This window comes from Emydura macquarii, unplaced genomic scaffold (genome assembly GCF_026122565.2).
Source record: "Emydura macquarii macquarii isolate MOO-44397 ecotype Brisbane River unplaced genomic scaffold, CSIRO-AGI_Emac_v2 contig_2578, whole genome shotgun sequence".
Lineage (NCBI taxonomy): Eukaryota > Metazoa > Chordata > Testudines > Chelidae > Emydura > Emydura macquarii.
Genome location: NW_027132715.1, coordinates 41,263 through 51,718, shown reverse-complemented (window position 1 = coordinate 51,718; position 10,456 = coordinate 41,263). Strand labels below are relative to the sequence as shown.

Below are 10,456 nucleotides of genomic sequence, written 5' to 3'. Positions count from 1 at the left end.
CATGACGCTAAAATGGCAATAAAGTCAAGGAAGTGACATGTGCAATTAATGAGTTGCAGTCTCATCTTCAGTGACATTTTATAAATCTCTCTGTCCCTTTTGTGTTCCCTTTTCTCCTCCCTTTTCTTCCACACTGTTCACTCTTACTCACCATATTTCTAGCCCACATTTCCCACCCCTGTTTATTTGTATAAAAGACTTCCTGCTGCTGCTGAGTTTCCAGCTTCTCCCCAGCCCCTCAAGCCCACCCCGGCCACCCCACGTTTGCCTCTCCCCAGCCCAGGTGTTAATATTGTCCCCTGCCCAGCCCCCACATCTGCCCCCAGGGACCCTCTGTTCCTCCTGCAGCTCCAGGGGTTCTTCGCCCCCATCCACCTCCCATCCCTGGTGCTGCAGGGAGGGGGAAGGAGCTTCCAGGGATCATAGAGATGAAGGGCCTGGGACTGATTAGATGGGAGTCCTCCAGGGTCATAGAGACTAGGGCGTGTGAGGCTAGAGAGGGACCCCAGTGTCTCAGGGACACAGCCTGAGCCGGGATCCTGGCCACACCCCGAGCCAGGGGCGGATTCTCCCCCCAGGGACAGAGGCCGGCGGGAAAGTGAAGATCGGGGCCTGGTCACCAGCATAGAAAAATGTCACCTGCCCCCGGTCACAGTCCAGACACACCCGGATCCTGCTGGGGACCCGGCACAGGGGCAGGAGGGTTGCAGGGGAGGTGAGAGCCCGGAACTGACCCTCCCACTGCTCCACAGCCCAGATCCCCTCCTCGGGGCTAAGGCTGATCCATTTCTTCCTCCTCACAGACTCTCTGGCCACCCCCACAGCCCAGTGTCGCCCACCCTCCACCTCCACCTCCCAGTAATGTCTGCCCGAGGTGAATCCCTCACAGCCCAGCACACAGCGCGCAGTGTCAAATCTCTCAGGGTTGTTGGGTAGATCCTGCCATGTGTCTGCCCATCTCACACTTTTCCCATCCGCAGACAGGACAAGCTGACGATGAGCCGTGTCTGGATCCAGAGTCACATTCGCTGGGGGAGAGAGAATCAGAGCGTTAGGGGCAGAGTTCAGCCCTGGGGGAGGCTGGGACCATTTCTCACACTCCCCAGCTGCCCTGTTCTGTCTGGGACACGCCTGGATCCAGGGAGCTGCCTCTGTCCTGGGCACCTGAGGCTGAGCAGAGCTGTCACTGCAGTTCCTGTAATAGGACCGACTTCCTTAGTTTCTCATTTGTTTGCAGAGGCTTCAGCTCCCTGATTCCCCTGCTGGGGCTGCTCCATTTCCAGGGGCAGAGACACAGCAAGGAAGGTGTTAGAAGATTTTAGTGAGAAGGGAGCAGAGGAGACAGGTACCAGCTTTAAACCCCAGAGGCAGCCTGCCTCCTAATGCAGCCTCCACTCCCAGGCCAGGGAACAGAGAGGAATATGCAGCATTGGGACAGAGCCAAATAAGAGCAGAGAGCAGGAGGTGGCATTGGGTGGGGTAGCATTTCATGTGTTTAATTTTAGGGCTGTGTCTGTCATGACGGGTTGGGTTGGTTTTAACTTTATCTACAAATTCATGAAAATGTTTTAAGTGGAATTTTCTTATAAATTAAAAATAACTCCACCTGCAGTCTCGCCCTGTGTATGTGCTCCTCGAGATTCCCCTCCTTTTCTCTCCAGTTCAGATGGCAGAGTGTCTGGAGGGGGAAAGGAGAAAAGAGATGAGATTTCCATCAGATTTATAATGACATTCCCACTCTTAACTGACCCAGCTTGGTTTTAATTCTGACAGAGAAAGAGACAGCGAGGGACCGAGACATGCCCAGGTTTTTAATAGAAATATAAACTAAGCTGAAACCTTTTTTTCCTCTTTCATTCAGGCATCTCACAGCAGTGGAATCAACAGCCATTAGGTCTGACAACCACACTAGGAGATACAATCTGTAAAACAAATTTACTTTCCCTTCATTATCCCTTCCCACTCTCCAGAATTCAGCTGGTTTGTCTCAATCACCTCTTGCATTTTGTCAGACCGTAGACCCAGATCCTGTGAAAACATTAGTGTGAATACAACTTTCCACACTTTAGTCCCTTTGACATTACTGGGATGTTAAGAGTAAAGAGTTTGCAGGGTCAGGGCTCTCCATTGTAAGCCCCTTGGATTTATTTACTCAGCATCTCTGCAGAGCTCAGCACAATGGGCCCTTGTCCTCCTAGACTGAAACACACATAATAACAACTGATTTTATAAGTGTGGAGATTTGAGCTGGCAGAGGGTTGGCTCAATGGGCTGAACTGGCAAAGGGATGGAGGGAGCAGTTTGTGACTCCCCTAGTCAGTGGCTGCAGAGGCCCCTGCAGACCTTGACACAGGCTAGGGAAGTGCTAAGATCCAGCTAGAGCAGCACCCATGTTATTGTGACACCCAAGAGCTTTGCAAGTTCTGTAGTTGGGAGAGAAAATGAGAGACCCAAAATTAGGCCATTTTGCTACATTTGGGCCTCAATGGTGTGGTCTTTGTAATTTATTAATTAACGTGAGACGTCCTGACACCTGGGCCCTGTTACACCTGCTCAATTTCTCTACTTTCCACTTTTCTTTCAATAGACACATCATCTAATTATGAACCAATTGGCCAGAGCCCGTCCCCTCCCACAATCTCAGAGGCTCGTCCCAATTTCCCCTCCGAGATCACTTCTCATCACCTTTGAATGTCCTCAGAATCTCAATTAGCGCAATAGTTTTCTGAGAGAAATCACTGAGTCTCTTTTCTTGTTCAGGAGAAATCTCCACTGGCTGCTGGAACTTCCCCTTCTCACACCTGAAGAGAAAACTTCATATTCTTATATTTCATTCAGTGACACATGATCATTTGTTGTTGGTGAAAGTTGCTGCTCTAATGGGCTGGAGTTAGAATTCCTCTGCTTCTCCCAGCTTCAGAGCAGGTGCAGCACAGGCTGTGGTAGTGAAACCTTCCCTCTGAAGGTCCCATTAATATTCGTCAACTCTGGCCTGGAGAAACCAGCTCTGGAGATAAAAGGGGAACTTTTTTCACTCCATGGCCTCCATGCTGAGATGGACAGGAGATTCCCACGTTACATGTTAGAGAAATCTGTCCACAAGGAACTAGACCAGTGGTTCTCAACCTGTGGCCTGCGGGCTGCTTGCAGCCCAATCGGCACAGAGCTGCAGTCCATGTGACATCCTCAGGGTCATACACGTAGTGAATATATCGTGTGGATGCGGCCCACATCATACATAGAGAGCTGCATTTATGGCCCACAATGATAGGCTGAGAACCACTGAGCTATACTGACACACCAACTCCCCCTCCCCAGCTCATTGCACACAGTTCTCCACACTATCCTGCGCTGGGAAAGGCTCTTTCTCACTGCTGCCCTGGGCTGAATGTTAACCAGCACCCAGCAGTGAAAGGCCCATATTCCAGGCTCACAATCCTGAGGCAGCCTGTCCCCCAGGGATCTGACTTCTCTAGTAAAACTTTAGGTTCATCTTTCCCACTGAATCGATCATTCCAGAGTCTTCAGGATAAGTTGATCACAGAGGTTTGTATCCAACATGTGACCTTCCCCACACATTTTGCTGTGTGACCCTGGGGAGCTGTGGTGCTAACATGGTTTCCAAGGTTTTTCCCAGCATTGTGAAGTGTGAGGGGGAGTGGGAAGGAGCCACATACCTGCTCAAGGTGCTTCCGACATCCTAGAAGGGAAAGAGAGAAAAATAATCTCAGTCCCACCTGACAGACACCGGGGATCCAAGGGAAGGCATATTGCAAATATGAAGAAAACTAGCCCTACCCTGGCCCCAGGGCCATGGATTCACTGAGCTAATGGGGTTTTCTCATCTCTAATATCAATGTGCCTCTGACTCTGCAAAGAACAATAGTCATTCACCTGTCAGGGACACACACTGAGTTACACTGAGATCTCTGACTGCTGGACTCCCATGCCCATGATTCTGGAACTTTCCTGTCTCTGTGTTGGGATCTTGAGTATCTCTAACTTACTCTCACCTGCAGGAATTCACTCTCTGGCTTCTGACACTTCCCGTCCAATTCACTGATCAGCTCACTGAGACAGGAAATCTCCTCAGAGAGTTTAGTGACATTTTCATTTTGTTTCTTTACAGTCTCCTTAACCAGCTTCTTCAGCTGGGCCAGCAGGAGTAGCTCTTGTTCCTCCAGGAACTTCCGCAGTTGCTGAAATTCAGACACAATCTTCTGCCTCTCAGTTTGCGTTTTTTTCTGTATAAAAATAGGGAAAGGGCTGGTCAGAGACATGGATATAGCGTGAGGTCCTTTCATGGAGTGCTGAGTGTACAGGAAGGCGTATTTCTTTGCAACCCTAAGATTTCTGACACTTAACTCTACCCTGTCATTACTTTCCTTTGGCCCCATTATCTCTTAAACGGATATTTCCACGTCTGCCATGGTTAGAATAATGTGTTATCAGTGGTCTCTGGGAATTCAATTCCAGAGTAGCAGGAGGCAGGAATTTGCACTGCACTGTCACAGAGATGGCAGGGCAGAAAAAAGATTCAAATGATTAAACAGGGAAAGAAATGACGGCAGATGCAGCTGACAGCGCTGCACGGGTGACATTCAGTTCACTTTGTGAGAATTTGTGTGAAAGCCACAAGGGCTAGACATTAACTGATAAACGTTCAGCAGGTTCACGGAGGAATCTGATTACTAATTACAAGTCCTTGCAGGTTAATAATAATGGGCACCTACCAGATATTCTCAGCTTTTCTCCTCCTCAGTTAATTTAAATCCCAGGATCTTTTCTTTCTCTTCCCTCAGAGTCTTCAAATGGGACTGAATTTTTTCCTGAAGAAACAGAAATGATTTGACTGGTTTTATTTTGAGGCAGACAGGATGTGTGTGTCTGACATTCCTCCCCCTGCAATCTGGACTGGTGTGTGGCTGTGTCGCTCCAATTCCTCACTCCTGGGCCCTGACTTACTCTGCTTTACTGTGTGGACCAACCACTCCTGGGTCAGCCCGTGCCCAGCTTCCTGCAAGTAACTGGTCCTTGACTTAGCGAAGGAGCGCTTTTGGCCAGCTGCTCATGGGATTGACCCCCAGCAAACACCTCCAGTCCCAGATGTAACCCCGGGAACTGCCGTCTTGCAGGGGTCAGTGCTGTACACTGCACCCTGTGAGCTCATTTACATCTGTCCGTCAATTTATCAAAGAAATTGATATGCACCAGCTCTGTATCTCTAGTGAAGTCTCTACACACACCGAATCCACATGCGCAGTTTTAGATTAAACAAACACTTGTATTGAATAGAGCAGGATTTTAAGTGATCATAAATCAGATTAATATGAATCAAGGAGTTGGTCACAATTAACTAAAAGGTAACTCTCATCCTAAACTAAGCTTAATACTTCAGGAGCTTTTCAGGCTGTGATGTTAGCTGACCCACAGCTGGCTTCAATGCTTCTTGCAGCCAGACCTTCCCCCCGGGTGGGTAGTTGTCAGTGTCCTTGATGTTGCTTAGAAAATGGATTCCAAGGGCGAGCCCCAAGACAAAGATGTCTCTCTCTTTTAACAAGTTTCCTCGACCCCCTGAGGTCAGGTGATCAGCCATGTCCAGCAATGGGCGTGATTTCTTCCACTTGAGCCAAAGTGCTCAAAGGTGCTTAGGCCCGTCCATTGTTCCTGTATGCATGTGTCTGCGAGGCATGGAACCTCTGCTTCATATTTGTCTGCATCTATTCAAGCCATTTGAGATACACATTTGGGGATCTGACATATCAGCCTCCTCTATCTGTACATATATATGACATTGCAGGAAACTTGCTACCATAACCATAATGTTCAGTATGTGATGAGCATTCCAAAACCACCTCCATGACATGCTTAGCGTTAGACAATAAACGGTTACATGAGTGTAAAGGATTATGGAGCAAGTTATAGGCCTTGTACACATCTGGTTCAGAGGTCAACAGAGACTTTGACTTTGAAATTAATGTTCTCTTTCTCCACTGCATTAAACCAGCAGGAAATTTAAGCCCCATGATGGTGAATCGATAAATCTACTTTTGAGAAGGTTTAACTGACAGAGTGACACAAATCCCAGAAGCCACCAGGGTTAGACAAATGGGCTGGGATTCACAAAGGAGCCCGGCTCCCACTGGTCATCAGCCACGAATCCCTGGGATTGCACTGGTTGGGCAGAATTGACCTAAGCTCTATGGCCAAGCCCAGTAGCTGTGCTAAGAAATAAGAATGCTGAGGGTTAGGGTTCGCTGTCTTAACCCCTTTCTGCCGCAATGCCCTCTGGGTAGGTATCACCCAGTCCCTAACAAGGCTCTTAGAAGAGGTGGATTCTGGCAGAGTTTAAAAGGCTGCATTGTGGGACTCAGGGAGCCACTTTGGCTGGTCCTCGCCCACACACACAGTGCAAATAGTATTTGGCACAGACCTGCCCTGTGATCTTCACTATCATGAGCTCACAAACACACCCTGCAGCAACAACCGGATGTTTCACTTCCTGAAACTGATTCTGCTCTTTGCTGAGCTGGAACGATCGCACGGGTAACATTAAACCTTTTGAGGCTTTTGTGCAAAATGTCCCAGCAGGGCTCTAATCCTGCATCAGCCCCTTGTGTCGGGTCATGGGGGCATCAGCAGCACCTGTGCAGAGGAGCTTGCAGTAGCAGGGTGTGTATGTCTCAGGAGTGATACTAAATTTACAGGCTAAAAATGTGGTGAAGCTGCAATCGGTGTTTGAAAGGCCTGATTCCCACAGACGCTAATGCTGCTTTGGAAAGAGACCTCGGTGCTGGCCGTGTCCCCCAATCATTGATGTGATTGTTAACACCCCAGCTCCTGGAAGCATGTGATTAGGAGAGTCTCAGCTTTCATTTTCTAAGTCTATATCTACACTGTAGCTTATGATGGCATAACTTATACCACTAATGGTGGTGAATAAATCACACCCTAAGTGATATAAGTTACACATTAGAGAGCATCGGTGGAATTGTGCCGCTGTAAACGCTCTGCTGTAGCCGTGCCCTAAACAAGGATGTTCCTCGCTCTTATGGCCACAGAGAAAACCTGAAAAAGTTGGAAATGAGACCCAAGTGCAGCCTAAAGGCTTAGGACTCCAAAGGCAAATGAAAAGAGCCCAACATTTAGTTCTGGTATTAATGATTATATTCATATTAACATTATTATTACATCTCATGATACAATCTCATCACTTGGGGAGACTGGATTCATGATTCTTCAATGCTTTAATTTGGCAACACCATGACACAGAGCATTCAGCTGTTAGCTCTCTGTGAGTTACCCACAGAAAGCCCCCTACATCACTGTGTGAACAGCACAGTCACTAGAGAGGGAATTAGGCTGAGCCGGAAAGGGGTGGGAATGCAGAGGGAGCTGGGGCCCCAAGCAGCAAATGGGAACAGCCCCCCTGAATTGGGGGAAAAGGAAAAGATCAATATCTGTTAATCTCATTAGAATCTTAGCTGGAGAAGACAGGCCTGAAAACATAAACGGATCAGTGCCAATGCAGCACTGCCAGCACCCAGGCCTAGATCCAGAACGGGACTTGGGCATTGCTGTACGGCAAGTTGTGGTGCCTAGAAAAATGACTGGAACAACACTGTGATCCACAAAGCCACAGACACTCAGGCTCCTATACAATGCATGGGGAGAGACAGGAGCCTTGGAATGTGATCCATGAAAGACAAGCTGGAGATAATAGGGGCTGTAGATGAGCATGTGTTTCCCAAAACCTGCCCCCCTCAAGGAGTTTGGCACCTAAGTCTGGGCTGCAGGGATGTGTGTGACTTTGTTGGAGATCCACAGCCAGGAACCCTGTTCCTGGAGCCCAGCAGGTTAGGTACCTGAGCTGTGTCTTGCAGGAAATGCGGGAGGAGGACGGGGAGGTGCTGCCCCCTCCTTTAATGTAACGAGGGCCAGCTCGGCTAGAGGTAAGATTTAGGCAGCTTTCTGTTTACAGTTAGATTCTTCTAAGTGCTGTAAAATCCACATGATTACTCAGCTTGCCTTGAGCTTTGCTGTGTCTCACAGGGATGTGACACTCAGTCAGCAATCCATATTTGGGGCCATATGTCCTAGGGGTTCCTGAGGAGCAGCCTCCCTCTCCCAAATCTTTTCCTAAAGTTGCCATGTTTTGGAAATGTCAGTTTGTCCAGAGCTGAGGATCAAACCACGGCTCTGATCCTGGCACAATGGTGTTACTTGCTTGCGGGTTACCCTGGGAGAGTGCCTGGCACCCACTAGCCTTGTGGGGGAGGAAAATTCAGAATGTGATTAGCAAAAGGGTTTAGTTACACTGTTAGGTTCTTGACTAAGAGTCAGGAACCAAAGAACTACACTGAGCATGTGCAGAGAGAGAGAGCGCGCGCGGTGTAGGGAGTTGAGAGCTAACTCCCTGTGACTCACAGACTTGAAAGGCTCAAGGGGCAATTTTGCAGCCATTGAACCTGAGAAATACACAGGCAGTGTGAGTTCAAACACAGCCCTGAGCAGAAATCATACATCATTGTAGAAATGGCAAAGTGCTGCAATCTGCCTCTGGCAAAGGGGTATTTTTTATTTTGGAGGAAAAGCAATCTGAGTACAGATGAAAATTCAGAAGGTGATCAAACTTTTTGAAAAGAAAAGAAATGACACATACAAATGCTTGTTTGGAGAGGAGGAGAAATTTGTCCTGGCTCATCTATATAGATTGCAAGCTCTTTGGGGCAGATATGTAAGCTGGCAGCACAGATTTGTGTATCCTGTGTCTTTTCTTGGAATGGCGAGCTGGGTCCACTGCCTTCTTCCCCACCTGCTGCACACACAGCCCAGCGCTGGGGAGAGGTGGATGAGGATACCAGACAAGTAGATCATGTAGTGAACACTCCACTGAGATCCACAGGGCTTTTCCCTCCTCTCAGAGTTGTCGGCTCAGGTTCTCTGCAGACTCAGGCACACGCCACTGTAGCACTTATGCTTGGGTCACATTTTCATACTTTTCTTTTCAATCATGTGGGCTAGAAAGTGACTTTTTGGTTGCTGATTTTTTTTTATTCTGAGACCTGAGGGTCTGTTTTAATCATGGGACACCAGAGACGGATCCCTAGGGAAGAACCCATAGGACCTGTGCTTAAACCCAGGCCTGTGTACATGTCCCATGCAGCCGAGTGAGGGCTGCTAGGCCCAGCTGACTGCGAATGCCCGGCTGGCAGAGCCGGGCTGTCAGGGGTGTGGTGGCAGCAGCTCGTTCCTTCCATACTTGGCACCTCTCGCGTCAATCCTGCGAGCGAGGAAAGTGCCTCACACGAGCTCTAGTGCCCACCTCTCCTTACAGGACAGTGCAGGGGGCCAGGCTGGGCAGCAGCAGTGGCCAGGGCTCCCTGCACCTGTGCAGAGGAAGGAGCCAGCAGGGGAGAGATTTAGGTGGAGCCAGAGATGAAGGGGGAAAGCCTGGGACAGTGGGAGATTCTGTGACTCTGCGAGACTCTGGCTATGTCCACATGACCGCTGAGCTTGCTGTAAGTGATGTCACTCCGGTGTGTGAATAAATCACCCTCCTGAGTGACAGAAAGTTACAGGACCTAAGCACCGGGTGACAGGCTGTGTGGGCGGGAGAGCTGCTGCTTGTGGGGCTGAAGTAATTAAGTAGATGGGAGAGTCGCTCCCTTCGGTTTAGAGCATCTGCCCTAGCAGTGCTGCCGTGGCGCAGCTGTACGGCTGTGAGCTCCGTAGTGTAGCCGGGGCCTTAGTCTGAAAAGAAAAGTATTGAATTAACCCAGATCCGGAGAGTTTCCTACCTTGTATTTCCTGGCAGCCTCCTCCATGAGAAGCACCGAGTGAGATCTGTGCTCTGGGGATCTCCAACAAACCACACACACAGCTTCCCCGTCCTCTTCACAGAACAGATCCAGGGCTCTGTCGTGTCTCTCACACAGATTCCCTCCTCCTGGTTTGAAATCCAGTTGTTTGATTTTTCCACTATATTTGCTAGCTGACAGTTGTTCCGGAGAGACCTTTTCTGGATCTGGGCTCTGCAGTTGGGGCAGCACAAAGGGCCCGTGACCAGCTCATCCCATGTCTCCCAATACTGAGTGATGCAGGCTCGGCAGAAGTTGTGCCCACAGTGTGTGGTCACCGGGTCCGTCAGATATTCCAGGCAGATGGGACATTTGGTTTCCTCTTGGATTTCCTGTACCGGAGTCGCTGAGGCCATGGCTGCTGGGATCTCTGCTCCTCTGTTCCCGCTGCACAGAAGTGGTTTGGCTGATAATGGGAGGGGCGTGTCCCACTGACATCAGCTGCACAGGTGCACAATGAGGTGAAGAAAGAGGAGAGGCCGGGAGGAGGAGCAGGAGAAAGATAAGAAAAGACGGAAGCGGGAACTCCCTAGGCAAGGAACGGGAGCAGCAGGGTGTGAAGAAGAAAAAAGGGAATGAAAGGAAAAGGGGGGAAG

General features: G+C 49.2%; 1 pseudogene; it reads right to left on the bottom strand.

Annotated features, from left to right (window-relative positions):
* Positions 1 to 513: 513 nt before the first annotated feature.
* On the bottom strand, positions 514 to 10,216 carry LOC137163474 (E3 ubiquitin-protein ligase TRIM7-like; annotated as a pseudogene).
* Positions 10,217 to 10,456: the final 240 nt, after the last annotated feature.